An 18,216-nucleotide genomic window follows, 5' to 3' on the forward strand; every position below is an offset into this window, starting at 1 on the left:
CCCACTGTCGGAGGCAGGGGCTCGACCAACGAGCCATCCCGCCCCCGCGCGGTGGCTCGCTCGGTCCACAGCCCGTGGGGCCCGAGTAGGCCCCGCCTCACACCATGCTCCTGCTCCTCAAGGTCCCAGTGACCGGCTTTGGGCCTCCACCGGCCCCTCGCGGTGACGCGCATGGATAGGTTGGCGGGATGTTGTGCGCCCAGCACATTGTGCACACCCACAACACGAAGGATTGTCAGGCAGCCAGGGTCCCCTACAGGAAGCGCGCTGCTTGACGCCGAGATTGTGACATCGCCACCGACCGCATAGGTGGTCGCCGCGACGGAGGAAGGGGCCACCCTGGCGTCCACCTCCGCCGCCCCCCGTGGTGATGGTGGAAGCGGTCTTCCCCAAAACAATGCTTGGCGCAGGTGCTCCCGCAACGTGCGCAGCCCAGACAGCGCCACCTTGTCGCCGCGCCCGCTGAGGGAGTCCGGGATTGAGGGGTCCTCGGACTGTCGGCCCATTTCTTACACGTCAACCTAATGGGCCTCATTGTTGAAGACCAGACTGTGTGACGACCTCGTGGACAAGGAGGAAAGCTCCGAAGACTGTCATGCCATCCAAGTTGAGTAGGCTAGATCGACGCATCTGTCCCCGGCTGAAGGTCGGTTGTATGTAACCATAGGGACCCCTGGTGTCTATATAAACCAGAGGGTTTCGTCCGCGTAGGCCAGTTGACTCATCTAGGGTTTAGCTCATACGATTTCGAGATAGATCAACATACACCATCAATATAATCAAGCGATACATAGGGCCTAAACCTGGGTAAATATTGTCTCCTTCGTCTCCTGCAACCTTCGTCTCCTGCAACCCATCGATCCAAGGTCCACAGCTCGGGATCCCCTACCCGAGATCCGCCGATTTTGACACCGACATTAGTTTTTCATTGAGAGTTCTATTGTAAGATCGCTGGAAGGATTGATGGTTCGCTTAATCGTAAACGATCGAATCAGCAACGGGGATATCTTTTTCCCCGGGTAGGTTCTCACATTTGGCAGCTTCACGTTGTGTGCCGACCCGACCGGACGCCTCGGCCAGATCGGAGGCATCGTTGAAAGTGCGTTATATCGACTAGAGGGGGTGAATAGGAGATTTTTACAAATTCATCACTGAGGAAATTCCTAGTGAGGAAAGTCATCAGTTATGAACTAAGTGCACCGGAATAAGTACTCACACTGATGTGCAAAAGCGGTTATAGCTTAGTCCTCAGTGAGGTGAAATGTTCAGGTTGCATAGGTCGCGTGATCAGAATAAGCAGGTGATAAATAACTCAAGTGAAGAATTTGAGGTAAGGAATTAGAGAAAGTCTTCAGTCAAATTCTTCAAATAGTACAGATCAAAGTCATCAACATGCAATTGAGGAAATGAAAGAGTTGAGAAATTAGAACCCGTTGCTCGATGAAGACAATGAATTGATGGCCCAGTTCCAACTGATGTGACAGTCGTACGTATGGTTTGGAGCGGCTTGGTATTCAAACCAAAGGACACACAGTCCCGGGACACACGGTCCCTATCGTATTCTCCTTGAGCTAAGGACACACAGTCCTCACCCAACACTCATGGTAAGTCTTCAGGGCAGACTTCCAAACCCTCACAAACTCGGTCACCCGGCAATCCACAATTTACTGTTGGATGCTCTAGACCATGACGCCTAACCGTCTGGAGGATGCACAACCCTCAAAGGTAATAAGCGTCAGTTCCACACAGTAACAATCTATTTAGTGATGCTCAAACACTTTGGGGGTTTTGGGGTTTGGTTTGGGTGTTTGGGGTTTTTTCCTCACTTGATGATTTTCGCTCAAAGTCCTCGAGTATTGGGTTGCTCTAAATGACAAGTCTCAGTTTCTCTCGGAGTAGCCAACCAACTAGTGGTTGTGGGTGGGCAGCTAGTTATAGCCTGGGAGCATCCCAACATGTGTTTAACATTAATGCCCTCAATGATATGACCGTTGGGTGGATAAGATTGGGGACGGGTGGCGCGCGGCGCGGCAACGGGCGGATCTTTCAATTGTGAAAGTCCTCATGTCTCTCATGTTCCTCACTGATAGGCAGTTCGCACTAGCGAAATCCTAACTCCTCAATTAGTGCCATTTCTTCAGCGACCAGAAGAACTTCATCTCGGTCATTGAAGGCTTTGACTAAGCTATGAGATATTTTCAAAGGCTTCACTCAAAGGATTTGGTATGTGTAGGTTTTGAGTTGAGCATCGTGAGGAAATATTTCCTTAGTATTACCTCGACACCCTTTAATTGTACAGTGTTCCTATGACTCAAGAAAGAACAAAATGAAACAAAAAGAGGAAATCCTCAAGCTTCAAAGTCTTCATAGCATTTTCTTCAGGATACACCAAATTCTTCACTTTGAAAGTCTTCATGAGGAATAGCAACTTGTTCGCTATCAAAGTCTTCAAGGAATGGCCAAAGTCTTCACCTAAAGACATACATTTTTAGGGGTCGATATTCTTTGAATAACTCAAACTCCTCTGCGACTTATAGAGCGTGTGTACACTCACAAACATATTAGTCTCTTAACCTATAAGTCTTCAATGCACCAAAAACATTAAGGGGCACTAGATGCACTTACAGTCTCCCCCTTTTTGGTGGTTGATGACAAATAGGTTAAGTTTTCAACGGGGATAAAAATATGAAGTGTAAGTATAGAGTTTGAGGATTTTGATTGCAAGATATAGAGAAACTCCCCCTGAAGATGTGCATGTTTGAGGAATTTACTTTGTACTGCAAATGTACATTGATGATTTATACCATGGATATCTCCCCCTATATCTTGTAATTCATACACGCATTTAATACTCCCTCCGTTCCTAAATATAAGTCTTTTAAGCGATTTCACTAGGGGACTACATACGGAGCAAAATGAATGAATCTACACTCTAAAATATGTCTATATACATCTGTATGTAGTCCTCTGGTGGAATCTTTAAAAAGACTTATATTATAGAACGGAGGGAGTATATAGTATGAGGAATTTGAAATGCATGATGAAAAATGGTGTCTGACGAATTTCAGCATGCATGCATTTTATCAACTTGAGGAATAAGCATGCCAGGAAAAACGTTCAAAAGTGTCAGACCACCACCAGGCTTAAGTTACAACTCATTACAACAAAAACTTCAGAAGAACGAGAGTTGTAACTTAAAAAATTTATAATAGCCCATAAAGTACACGCATTTGAAGACTAACTCAGATTTCTCCCCCTTTGTCATCAAGTGACGAAAATTAAGAAAACTGAGGACTAATGCCCCTGAAGAATATCAACTTGTTGATGGAGGAGGAGCGCGAGCATTCTTCTGTTCATTCTCTCTGGTTGGACCAACAACTGTGTCATCAAGATCTTCATTTTCATCAGTATAGTGAAATGAGGAAAATGAACTCTCCACCAAGTCAGGAACAAGGATCTTCTTGAATTTCTTCTTTGGTGGCCATGACCAACCGAAGTCTTGTGTGAATTCCATTTCTTTTAGTTTCTGAGGAGCCTTGAGGTGTGACAGATTGTCCCAAGTGCGATCAAATACTTCGTGAAGATAGTAATGGTTTTTCTTCACAACATTCCGAGTTGCGTTGAGGGTTTTCACAATGGAGCCAAACTGACACTTAACCCACTTATGGTTTCGATCAACTTTCCGATGAAGACTCAGGAGAAGCTCTTGGTCAGTCATCACCCGTGGGTTATTTGTGCTTGGAGCTTTTGCCTTACCATCAGACTCTTGTGATGTAGTGTCATCGTTGTAGAATATGATGCAACGTGATGAAATTGACCATCCAGTGGCCTAGATCCTTCATCTATCATAGATTTTCCTTTGCCTTCAATCAGTTCAACAGATTTCTTGAGGACTTCAAGGGGAGACAAGTAACTGAGGTGATTCAGATAATCATTCTAATAGTCGATTGAGTATGTGGTCCTCATGAATCTCATAATCCATGGCGCATATATCTTCAGCTCAAATGGTGACAAGGCATTTGTAGCCAAGGTCCTCATGAAGAAATCGTGAAGATTTATTTGGATGCCATGAATGATGTTAAAGAGCATGTTCTTCATGATCCCCACAACATCTTCTTTAGAGTCATGACCTTTGATGGGAGTGAATGTTTGGGCCAAGATCTTGGACATTGTCCTCGGCACATATTTCAATTCCTTCACCGGGAATTGATTCCTTCGAAGCTTTCCAGGAGCTAAGGGCTTCATGAACACTTCCATCAGATGATTAGGCAGCTCTTTGTCATAAAAACACCTTGCCCCTTCTAAAGGAATTGGAACTTGCAGAGCTCGAAGCAATTCTGTGGCTAGAGCAGTAAAATGAGTATTTTCGGTCATCCAGTCCAAGACCCAAGAGTTGATGTTTTTGGGATCACCAGAGATATGCAGGGTGGCATAGAATTCAAGAATAAGCTCTTCACTCCAATCACAGAGGTCGGTGCAGAATTATAGTAACCCTGCGTCATGAAGAACATTCAGAGCTGGGGTAAAGCATGGAATTTTTTCCATATCTCATTGAATAATATGTCAATGATGGAAGATCTTGTTCTTGTCTACAAGCACAGGACTATAATAGTTGAGTTGTGTTCTTGTTCAAAATCTCTTGTGCCTGATACGATATTTTTCATATGGATTTGGACCAATGAAGAAGTGATGCTCATCATAGAATAGTTCCTTCTGAAACTTTGGCCTTTTGGAGTAAGGCTGACGAGGCTTTAGTTGAGGATTTAGCTGAGATTTCAACCCAAGCCTAAATCTACCAAAGCCTCAAAGTGGGGAATATGAGAGACATGAGGACTTTCACAGTTGAAAGTTCCGACCGTTGCCGCGCCACGCGCCACCTCACCGATCTTATCCACCCAACAGACATATTATTTAAAGGTATTTATGTCAAATCATGTCGGGATGCTCCCAGGCTATAAATAGCCGCCCCCACAACCACTTGCTGGTTGGCTGCTCCGAGAGAAACTAACACTTGTCATTTAGAGCAACCCAAATTCCTCAGAGTCTTCGAGAGAAAATCATCAAGTGAGGAAATACCCCAAACACCAAACCCAAACCAAAAATCCAAGTGATTGAGCATCACTTAAGAAGTTGTTCGTGTGTGGAACCGATGTTTGTTACCTTAGAGGACTGTTTATCCTCCACACGGTTAGGAGTCATGGTCTAGAGCATCCAACAATCAATTGTGGATCGCCGGGTGACCGAGTTTTTGAGGGTTTGGAAGTCTACCCTGAAGACTTACCATGAGTGTTGGTCGAGGACCATGCGTCCTTAGCTCAAGGAGAATATGGTAGGGACTGTGTGTCCCGGGACTATGTGTCCTTTTGGTTTCAATACCAAGCCGCTCCAAACGAGACGTACAACTGTCACAACGGTTGGAACTGGGCCATCAACAAGTGTCTTGATCGAGCTACGGGTCCTATTTCTTCAACTCTTTCATTTCCTCAGTTGTATGTTGAAGGCTTTCATTTGTACTGTTTGAAGAATTTGTCTGAAGACTTTTCTCTGAATTTCCTCAACCGGAAATTCTTCACTTGAGTTAATCTTCACCTTCTTACTCTGTACTTGCGAACTGTGCAAACCGAATCTCAAAAATCTCGTCGAGTACTTTGTTGTAGTCGTTTTTGCACACCGATCATGTACTATTTCCACTGCACTTAGTTCATGATTGAGGACTTTCCTCACTATGAATTTCCTAAGTGATGAAATTGTAAAAATCTCCTATTCACACCCCTCTAGTCGATATAACGCACTTTCAATTGGTATCAGAGCAAGGTACTCCCTTTTCCTGTGTGATTTTGGTTTAACCGCCTAGAGTTTTAGTTATGTCGACCGCAGATATGATCAAGGTTACTGCAGGATGTCCTACCTTCGAAGAAAAGGACTTCCCCTACTGGAAGACCAAGATGCATCTTCAAGCAATAGACAATGATCTCTGGTACATTTTGAAAATAATATTCCCTCCATCACTACTACTATCTCTGCCATTGATGTGAAGAAGTTCAAGCAACTTGTCTCACAAGCGAAGAATATCATTTGTGGCCATCTAAGCAAAGGTCAGTATGGCACAGTGAGTGCTTTGGGCACAGCTAAGCTTATCTCGAATAGGCTGTCCAAAGTCAACGAGGGATTCTCGACATAGCGTGACTCTCGTGTCGATGTTCTTCGCAAATCTCTTCAATCGCTTCAAGAGGCTTGACAATGAAATATGCCAAGATACCTTTGATCGCCTCACTGACATCGCAAACGAACTGCAAGCAATGGGAGCTAGAGACATCAATTACCATGAAGTTGTGAAAAAACTGCTACGATCTCTTGATCCATAATTTGATACACTGGTTCTAATGATTCAAGAAAGAAGAGACTACAAAATGCTTGATCCTGCTGATATACTTGAGAGACTCAATACTCACGAATTCCAACAAGAAGAAAAGAGAGATCTGTATGGACCAAGCTACTGAAGACCTCGTGCGCGGAATGCTAAGGCTATTTCCTCATCTGAAGAAGAAGACTCAGATTGCAGCATTGGTGACCCTGAAGAACTTTGACAGGAACTTGCAATGCTTGTGAGGAAATTCCAGAAGTTCACAAAGCGTGGCCAGTTTGTTAAATCTTCAAGAAAGATATGAGGAAATCTAAATCTTCATCTGAGGACTACAAGAAAAGAACCCGTCACAAATGCAAGAAATCTGGTCACTACATTGTTGATTGTCCTCGCTGGGTGAAAGAATCAAGGAATAAAAAAGTACAAGGATGATAGTTCTGATGACTCAAAGAAAAAGAAGAAATCTTCAAAATCCTCATCTTCAAAGTCCTCATCGCATAAGAAGACCAGTTTCAGAAAGGCTCACGCACTCATTGGCAAGGAAATGGATTCTGAAGAAGAATCTAAGGAATGTGATGAAGAGGAAGGTTCTGAAGTGGAGTCAGAGTCTGGTGTGGCAAGTCTTGCACTGGCCACAACATTCGTCAGCAAGTCAATCTTCAACCTTGAAGAAGATGGCAACACTATCTACACTAATGAATATGCTGATGACTTCGCTCCAACCTATTGCTTCATGGAAAAAGGTTCAAAGGTACCAAACCATACTTCCTCCTCTGATTCTAGTGACTGTGAACTTGATTATTATCAAAACCGAGTTACTATAAACTTGCCAACATTGCCACTAAGCAACAAGGTGCCATTGAAAAGCTTCAGAAACTGCTAGACAGAAGCGATGATCTGTTGAATGATGAAACGAATCATACTCAAGTCCTCACTTGAGATGTAAAAAGTCTTCGGTCTAGATTTGATAGTCTTCAAGATCGTTATGGCACACTCTTGGATGATCATGAGAAACTTTCCTACGAATTTCTTCAAAGGAAACTTGATCTTGAGAAATTGAGAATGTCTCATGATGATCTTCGAATGGAAAACGATTCATTGCTTGCTCAACAGATCAGTACCGCTCAGGTTGAATTCATTCCACCATGTTTGAAATGCATCGAGCGTGAAGCTGCTAATTCTTCACCAGAATCATCAAATTCTTCTATCGCTGCAAATTCTTCAACTATTCCTGTGGTATCAAATTCTTCGCTTGAGGAAACCACAAACGCTACTGACGAAAATGCAGGACTGAAAGAATTGTATGTGACAGGCATATACAAAAGTCTCAAAGGGCATTAAACCCTTTGCGATGTGCTCAAAAAGCAGATTCTGAACAGGAACCCGAGGAAAGAAGGCATTGCCTTTTAGAGGAAATTGAATGCCGATGGATCATACTGGAAACCTGAGCAGTACCCCAAAACCTCATGGGTTGCTGCTAAAGGACCTCATGTCGATCCATCCACTCTAACAGGCTTTGCATGTGAAATATCCTATTCCTCTGATGAGTCATTTAACTCCAACTATAAACTGTTCAAAAATCAATATGGTAAAGTATTTGCTCGATATGTTGGAACTAACTACAGGAATGGACCACCCCTGAGGAAAATCTGGGTCCTCAAAAGTTACTTGGAAAATCTTCAGGTGAATGTCCACATGACACCACCTGTGAAGAACTAGAACCCGAGATCAAATTCCTCAGGTGGACCAAAGTTTTCACGAGGATCAAATTCCTCAAATGGTCAATATTATGCTCGTACTCGCACTATTGCTTATGATATGTAGGGAAACTACAAGGGACATGAATATGAGCGTTATTCCTCAAATCATTATGTTCATAAGTCCTCAAAGAATTTATCTGCCTATTCATTTGAGTACTCTAACCCCCATACTGTGAAAAGAAGTGCCTTAGCTTCAATGCCTCCATTCTCATATGGTGCTCGCACGATGATGAACTCTTTTCCAGCCCTTCAGACGTGGGTGGTGAAGAAATTGAACTAATCACCTTTGCAGGTCAGGTCTCCCGATGAAAGTCATCATCTGAAGAATTTGCTGGAGACGTGAGGAAATTGCTTGATTGGACGCAAGCTAAAATGATGAAATGATAACATTTCACACGTCCTTAAATTTACTGATTATGATGAAATTCTTATTTGATGAAATTGATATCATATTCTTCAAGTCTGAAGCATATGAGATGGTAAGCTGTACTAATTCATATGCAAGATGACAAACCCAAGAATACAAAGTGGGTTCTTGACATTGGTTGCACAAATCACATGACCGGTGATAAAAGATTGTTGATGAATATGCCACTCACTCCATCACCACTGAAGTAAATCACTTACGCTAATAAAGGTAAAAGCAAGGTATTGGGACTTGGTAAAGTGGCTATCTCCAAGGACCGGCACATGGACAAAGTCATGCTTGTCGAATCCCTTGGGTTTAACCTCATGCTAGTCTCAATGCTTTGTCATCTTGATATGATTGTCATCTTTGGAAAATATAGATGTCTATTCATCATAGAATTTGACAAGTCCAAAGTCTTCGAAGGCTTTAGGAGAGTAGATTTGTACATTGTTGATTTTTCCACAGGTCCTCAATCAGCCACATGCTTACTAGCAAAAACCTCAGAAGGATGGCTATGGCATCGATGACTTGGTCATGCAGGCATGAGGAATTTGCACACGCTGGCAAAGAAGAAGCATGTCATTGGCACCGAATCCGTCAAATTCCTCAAGGACCATCTCTATCGTGCTTGTGAGTCTAGAAAAATAACCATATCCAAACACCCCTCAAAGACTATCATGACTACTACTCGTCCGTTTGAATTGCTTCACATGGATCTGTTTGGACCTACTCATTATGCTACTCTAACAAATGCAGCATCTTTATATGGCTTTGTTATCGTTGATGACTATTCTCGCTATACTTGGGTACACATCATTCTGTATAAAAATGAAGTGCAGGAAGTCTTCAAACGATTTTCCTCAAGGGCCTCGATGAACTTCGGCGTCAAGATCAAACACACCAGGAGTGATAATAGGACATAATTCAAAATACTAGTCTTGATGATTATCTTGATGAATTGGATATTACTCACGAATTGTCTGCTCCTTATACTCCTCAACAGAATGGCGTCGTTGAACGCAAGAACATGACTCTGGTTGAAATGGCACATACCATGCTTGATGAATATTAGACTCCTCGTCGCTTCTGGCCTGAAGCAATCAATACTACTTGCCACATCATCAACCGGGTATATCTGCACAAATTCCTCAAGAAAACCTCATATGAACTCCTCACTGACAAGAAACCCAATGTAAGTTATTTCAATGTCTTCGGTGCAAGATGCTGGATTAGAGATCCTCACCATAGCTCAAAGTTTGCACCTAAAGCACATGATGGTTTTATGCTTGGTTACGGAAAGGACTTGCACACCTACAGAGTCTTTAACACCTATCACAACAAGGTTGTTGAAACTGTAGATGTGCGGTTCAATGAAACTAATAGCTCGCAAAGAGAGCAACTACCTCTTGTGCCAGATAAATTATCTCATGAGGAAGCCATCAAGATCAAGGCAACTATAAATATCATTCCTACTGAGGAACAACCCCATGTTGAAGAAGTTGTCCCCAACACCAAGGAAATTCAAGCAGGTGCACCTGAGGAAAATGCTACAGATCAAATTCCTCAACCCAACCAAAGTCTTCAACTAACTCATCCAAGGATTTCAAATGAAGTGGAACTGACAAAATCCTTGATGACATCAATGCGCCAGGTCCTCTCACTCGCTCAAAAGCTTCACATTTAGTTAACTTTTGTATGCATTCCTCGTTTGTGTCTATCACAGAACCCTCAAAAGTTGCTGAAGCCTTCATGGAACCTGAGTGGATTCAAGCCATGCAAGATGAACTTCTTCAGTTCAAGCTAAATGACGTGTGGGAACTCGTCAAAAGACCATATCCTCGCAAGCACAATATCATCGGCACCAAGTGTATCTACCGAAACAAGCAAGATGAGGATGGTCAGGTTGTGAGGAACAAAGCATGGCATGTAACCCAAGGCTACACACAGGTTGAAGGAATTGACTTCGATGAAACTTTTGCACCTGTTGCTAGACTTGAAGCTATTCGAATATTAATTGCTTATGCTAACCATCACAATATTACTCTATATCAAATGGATGTGAAAAGTGCATTCATCAATGGTAGGCTTGAGGAAGAAGTATATGTTGCTCAACCCCCAGGTTTTGAAGACCCGAAGCACCCTGACAAAGTCTTCAGACTCAAAAAGGCACTCTATGGACTCAAGCAAGCCCCTCGGGCATGGTATGATACATTGAAGGAATTCCTCATGAAGAAATGTTTCAAACCTGGTTCACTTAATCCTACTCTTTTCACAAAATCCTATGACAATGAACTATTTGTGTGTCAAATATATGTCAACGACATTATTTTTTGTTGTACTGACAAACGTTAGAGTGATGAATTTGCCTACATGATGGGTGAAGAATATCAAATGTCTTTGATGGGGGAGCTGAAATTCTTTTTAGGTCTGCAAATTCGTCAACAATGCAATGGCATCTTAATATCTCAGGAGAAATACCTCAAGGACCTTATGAGGAAATTTGACATGCATGAATGCAAAGGCGTCAAGATCCCTATGCCTACCAACGACCATCTCTGCAATGACGAAAATGGTAAAGATTTCGATCAACATATATATCATTCTATGATTGGCTCTTTATTGTACCTATGTGCATCTAGGCCAGATATTATGCTTAGTGTTTGCATGTGTGCTCGTTTTCAAGCAAAACCGAAGGTATCGCACCATAAGGTTGTGAAACATATTCTTCGATATCTAGCTCACACACCAACACTAGGATTATGGCACCCCAAGGGCTCAAATCTTCATCTTGTTGGATATTCTCATTCTGATTATGCTCGTGACCGAGTGGATCGCAAGTCAACGTCAGACACATGCCATTTCCTCGGAAGAACATTAGTCTGCTGGTCCTCAAAGAAGCAAAACTGTGTATCACTTTCCACCGCTGAAGCTGAATACGTTGCTGCTAGATCCTGTTGTGCTCAACTGCTATGGATGAAGCAAACCCTCAGAGACTACTACATCGACATGAAGAATGTGCCCCTCTACTGTGACAACGAGAGTGCAATCAAGATTGCCTACAACCTAGTACAACACTTGAAGACCAAGCACATCCATATTCATCATCATTTTCTTCGTGACCATGTCCTCAAGAGAAATATCATCATCGACCATGTGAAGACTGACGTTCAACTCACAGATATCGTCACAAAGCCCTTGGATGACAGAAGGTTTTGCAAGTTATGATGTGAGCTAAATATCCTATAATTTTTGAATGTCTTGTAAACATGCACACATCCTAACACTTATGCAAAATTGAAGACTTAGATGTGCAACACGCAAAGTAACATTTTTCTTCAATCAATGCAGAATATCACTCTAAGTTTGAAGAAATGGATGAATAATTTGGTTCTCAGGGCCCTATGACAATTATACGCGGCGCCTGAAATCGTCATTCTTATACGGTGGGTCACGCAACTACCCAACTGATGACGAGGTGATGTATATGCTTCTCGCCCCTCGTTGGACCCCAAGTGGAAGGTAGAGATGTAGTCAGCAGCAGATTTCCCTCACACGGAGACTGTAAGGTTTATCGAACCAGGAGGACTCCTAGGCTCAACAAGAAGGTGTCTTCCACCCTAGCGCTAGCAGAAGACGTGGACCTACACACACAACAAATAACTTTGATCCCAACAAGTACAAAGAGGTTGTCAATCTCTCCGGCCTTGTAGTTTGCAAAGGATCAAAACACAAGCGGGAAGGTAATAGTGAATGCAACGGAAAAGTAAATAAAAGCGGTAAATGGCGGCGGTGTAAGCAATGATGGTGGTATGGACCGGAGTCACATGATGTTCACTAGTGATGTCTCTCTCCCAAAAGACGATAAACAACTATGCTAGGGTAAACAAATCACAGTTGGGCAATTGACAAAATTATGATCGCACCGCAATGCTAATTATGCTCCTTGATAGTTAGAGGTTCAATAGTAATGGAAATACGCCAAGACAAGTAGACCGTTTATTCATCAACATCTACTTACTAATCATCCACCTTGAGATATCTATCCAGAACATCTCTCCGGTATTAAGTTGCGAGCCCCACCCAAAGTGTAAACTCAAAGCAACGGACAACTACATTAACGAACTATGCGTAAGGTAAACAATCCTTGCAACCGTGGTTACAAGCACCATTGTTTTATCCCTCGTGGCAACAAGCACATCCCCTAGTCTCATGTTTTTGTCACTCAAGCTAGACATCGAGGGGCCCGAACACACAATCATGCATAACGCTCCCTCTTGGAGTTACGATCTACTACTTGGCCAAAGCAATAAAAAGCAACGGATAACATGAAAGAATCACAAAGGAACATAATATAAAAGGATAATCAAATATATAACTCATAACAATATGAACATAATCTCATTATCCATCAGATCCCAATAAACCGAGCATAGCAAAAGCAAGAGGATTACATAGATGCCTTGATCATGCAGGGCAGCTCGCAAGGACTAACCATTGAAGCACAAGATTGGAGAGAAGACATCACATAACTACTGGTCATGGACTCATGGTCCAAGGAAAACTACTCACGGCACAGCCGGGAGGCGTCCATGGCGGTGGAGAAGCTCCCGGAGGTCAATCCTCCGTCCGGCAGGGTGCCGGGAAGAGGTCTCCTGACGCTCCCGATCTTGGAAGCGCTGCGGCGGTGGAACGATGGAGAAATTCGCGATTCCAGAAAATCTGCGAGGGTTTCCTCACGGAGCACTAAATATAGGCCAAAGGAGGGCACCGGAGGAAGTGAGGCCCACCCAGGCGACCTCCTGGCGCGACCTGGGACCTCGCCGCGCCAGCAGGCCGCCTGGGAGGCCCCTGGCCCCCCTCTGGCCCTCCTTCGGTGATCCCAAAGCTTCTGTTTCGCTGATTTTTTATATATTTCTCTGGATTTTTTCGGGCTTCGGAAAACTGGCTAAAAGCCCCTGCAAAAAATACATCAACGGACAAAAACTGGCACTGGATGCACCGAGTTAGTAGGTTAGTCCAAATATGTGTAAAATGATATAAAAGTGTTGCAAAACATATAACATTGTCACCCAAAGATCATGGAACAAGCAGAAATTATAGATACGTTTGGACGTATCAACATCCCCAAGCTTAATTTCGGCTCGTCCTCGAGTAGATAAATGATAACACAATAATTTGTGTGGTGACATGCTAACACACGTATAAGAACTTCAAATTAAAGCAAGTGCGATATGCAATTCAAGTCAAGATAATAACAAGCAAGAGTCTATATCTAGTATTGAGTTTAGCAAAGTAAGAACATAAAGGTGCAAGAGCTCTCGTTGTCCGTGACTCGAATGTCTCCAAATGTTGTTTGCGTGCAAGAAGTGGGAGATGGGTTAGATAAATTATTTTTTTTAATTGAAAACTGAATCTACTAAGCCTCACACTTAGTCTCCTTCGGAATCTTATTTTGACTCATCCCGAGAGCACTTGTGAGGCACAAGTCAAAATGATCCTCTCCCTTTCGATTTTGAGCACTCATGCAATGGATGAGCGTAAGAAAGATATGTTGGCACTTAGGATGGAAAATAGAATAATGATGTGTAAGGAATACAAAAAGGTGTGAAAGGCTCACATCAATGAGGACAACCATAGGCGAGAGAAAGCCAAATGATAGATATGATGTGAGGAGTAGGGATTGCCATGTAACGGATGCACATATGAGGTAACGTAAGCTCTCCAATGGAACTAGTGGGGGTGCATCCAACTTGTTTGCTCATGAAGACCTAGAGCTAATTTGAGGAGGCTCATCATTGGGATATGCAAACTAGGTTCTATAGTGTAAGGGTCCCCACATAGTTATGCATGAATGATAATCTCTGTGTAGTACCAATATAGTAATGGAGTACGAGTGTGGATCTTTCAAAAGGAATAGTAGTGTTGCCCCCTTGTCTCTTTTTATTTATTTTTATTTTTCTTTTTCTCCTTTTTATGTTTTTGTGGCCTCTTTGGCTCTTTCTTTCTATCTCTCATTTGTCCTCTTTGGGATCTTTTGTTTTGTCCTCTTTGGGATCTTTTCCTCTCTTAAGGGCAACGCTCTATGTTTTACATGAATAGAAAGAAAAATCATCACACTTTATAAGAAGTACTCAACATAAAGACAAGTGCAAACTATCATGATGTATGCAAATGTATGCCTCTGCAAGTGTAACAGGATATGAAATGATACTAGCGCGTCATGTAGCAGTAATGAGGGCAAGGCCCAACTAGCATGCGGCTCTATGATCAAGCAAAAACATGTATGACATGAAGATCAACTCATGAGATGATGGATGTTACATGGCAATGTATCTCACAAAGGCTATGTAAATGCCTTAATAGGTAGGTATGGTGGCTGTTTTGAGGAAAGATATAATGAGGCTTATGTATGACACAGCGTATCATGTCATGGGTTTGAATGCACCGGCGGAGTTTGCACCAACTCTCAATGTGAGAAAGGGCAATGCACGGTACCGAAGAGGCTAGCAAAATATGGATGCTGGAAGTGCCAATAATAAAATACTCACATTAGTCCGAAGAACTCATAGACTTATTATCGGTAACTCTCTATCTAGTTAGGAAATTCACAAAAAGACAAGTACCCCTAGGAGGAATGTTTTGGGGTTTGGTTATCCTTGCGCATCCTCGACTCATGGTAACGTGAGGGTACTCTATATATTCCAACCCCTCCAAAGGTTAGCGATCAATTTAGTAGCGAGAGTTCTCAACTAATTTTTAGTTTTTGAAAAACACACGGATTTCCCAAAATACGACACCTATCACTAATAGGCTCAAGCTCTTGGCACCAATAGTCTATACATTACTCAAATCAATACATCAAAACTATTGCAAGTTACTACTATACTTAAATAGCAACTTCAATTACCTACTCATGCAAGACACACAACTAAATGCAACGAGCCAACTCTCTAAACAAGATAAGCATGATAACTCAAGAGAGTTCCAAAATCAACCTAAATAATATCTCTTAAAAATATAAGCATGAAAACTAATAGCTAAGCATGACAGTAGCTACGAAAAGATGAAGACCACACGAAAAAAATGAGCATGAAAACTATGTCATGTTCTAGAGTGGAATGGAGCGTGTCTCTCTCCCAAACAAGGTAGGCTAGGTTCCGACTTGTTATGACCAACAAGAAAAACTAAAACAAACTAAAAATAAAGTAGCGGGACGCTCCAAGCATAGCACATATCATATGAAGTGATAAAAATATAGCATGGAGATGGACGAACTGATGATTGTTGGTAGAGAAGGGGATGCACGGGGGGCATCCCCAAGCTTAGACGCTTGAGTATCCTTGAATATTTATTGGGATGCATGGGGGCATCCCCAAGCTTGAGCGCTTGACACTCCTGTATCTTCTTTCATCATCTCTCCCATCGCATACTTGAATACTCCCTTCATACGAAACTCATCATAAGTTGATTAGAGTGGTTAGTTCCCTTAATAAAATAATTCATTACTTGCTGGAAATATAGATTTTCATGAAAATCTACTGCTTATTATGAATGCCAAAAGGTTTTTGCAAATAAAAAGAAAGCTTAGGATTTGCAAAACAAGGGAAACGCAAAACATGACAGAATCTGTGAAAAATAGAACAACATGTAGTAAATAATTTATTCGGGGCACTTCTGCAACGGAAATCAAAAAACTTAGAACAGATGCTAGATATACAATTATATAGATCATGATGTCAAAACAATTCAGATAAAAAAGATGATCTGGTGAATTTTGGCGAATTTTTCCGTCAGGTAGACAGAACCTATTTCTGGACAGCATGTGAGAACTTTTGAAATTTCTTGCAATCGGAGGCTAAAACTTGGCACAAAGCTTGAAAATAAAGATACAATTATGCTGCTACAGTAGTAATAAGCATCAAGACCACTAAAACTGAAAGTAAAAACTCAAAGTAAAGATAACAAGGGTTGTCTCCCGAGAGCTCTTTCTTTATAGCCATAAAGATAGGCTTAAGATTTTAATGATGCTGTCGTAGGAATAAGAGTTGTAGAACAAAAGAGAGCATCAAGAAGCAAATACCAAACACATTTAAGTCTAACATGCTTCCTATGCATAGGAATATTGCAATAGAATAATTCATTGAAGCACAAAGCAATAAGCATAGGAAGGCAAAACAAGTGCAGCTTCAAAACCTTTGTTATAAAGAGAGGGAATTTATATTATTGAAATATCTATAAGCATATGTTCCCTTATCATAATAATTTTCAGTGGGATCATGAATAAACTCAACAATACAAGTATCACATAAAGCATTGTTACCATGATCCACATGGACTTCATGAAGAGGATAAAACTTGGAGTAAAAGAGAGACTGAATCTCTTCCCAACCCCGTAGGCGAGAATCATATAGTAGCCTATACCATTCCAATGCTTTTCCTTTTAGTGACAAGGCAAATAATTTTCTCATGACTCCATCTCTTGTCAAACCTGAAATCTTAAACAACTCACAAAGTTCTGTAAGTTTCAACAAATGAATACTAGGATTGACTGTTCCATCTCCTCCATATCAATCATTTCTAATTATTTCAATTATCCCAAGTGGTATTTTGAATGGGATACATTCAGTAGGTGGAGGAGACTTCTCTACCACGGGTGTAGTAAAGCAGCCTTCCCCAAGCAGCGAACTAAGAGTGCAGTTTTCCATAAGCCTAACTAGTGAAGTCACACAACTTAGTGTTCTAAGTGGAACCCATAGCAGCAGCGACAAGCAAGAACAAAGGAACTATTTTTTTGTGGTTTTTGGTATAAGACTCTAAAGCAAAAACAAGAAAGCAAACTAACAAGACTAAAAAGAAAAGGTAAAGGATAGCGTGCAACTCCCCTATCTTGAAGACTGGAGTCCCCGGCAACGGCGCCAGAAATTCGCTTGATGACAAGGTGATGTATATGCTTCTCGCCCCTCGTTGGACCCCAAGTAGAAGGTAGAGATGTAGTCAGCAACAAATTTCCCTCACACAGAGACTGTAAGGTTTATCGAACTAGGAGGACTCCTAGGCTCAACAAGTAGGTGTCTTCCACCCTGGCGCTAGCAGAAGACGTGGACCTGCACACACAAAAAATAACTTTGCTCCCAACGAGTATAGAGAGGTTTTCAATCTCTCCGGCCTTGTAGTTTGCAAATCAAAACACAAGAGGAAGGTAATAGTGATTGCAACGGAAAAGTAAATAAAAGTGGTAAATGGTGGCGGTGTAAGCAATGATGGTGATATGAACCGGAGTCACGTGATGTTCACTAGTGATGTCTCTCTCCCAAAAGACGATAAACAACTATGCTAGGGTAAACAAATCACAGTTGGGCAATTGACAGAATTATGATCGCACCACAATGCTAATTATGCTCCTTGATAGTTAGAGGTTCAATGGTAATGGGCAATACACCAAGACAAGTAGAGTGTTTATTCATCAGCATCTACTTACTAATCATCCACCTTGAGATATCTATCGAGAACAACTCTCCGGTATTAAGTTGCGAGCCCCACCCAAAGTGTAAATTCAAAGCAACAGACAACTGCATTAACAAACTATGCGTAAGGTAAACAATCCTTGCAACCGTGGTTACAAGCACCGTTGTTTTCTCCCTGGTGGCAACAAGCACATCCCCTAGTCCCATGTTTCTGTCGCT

This window comes from Hordeum vulgare, chromosome 3H (genome assembly GCF_904849725.1).
Source record: "Hordeum vulgare subsp. vulgare chromosome 3H, MorexV3_pseudomolecules_assembly, whole genome shotgun sequence".
Classification (NCBI taxonomy): domain Eukaryota; kingdom Viridiplantae; phylum Streptophyta; class Magnoliopsida; order Poales; family Poaceae; genus Hordeum; species Hordeum vulgare.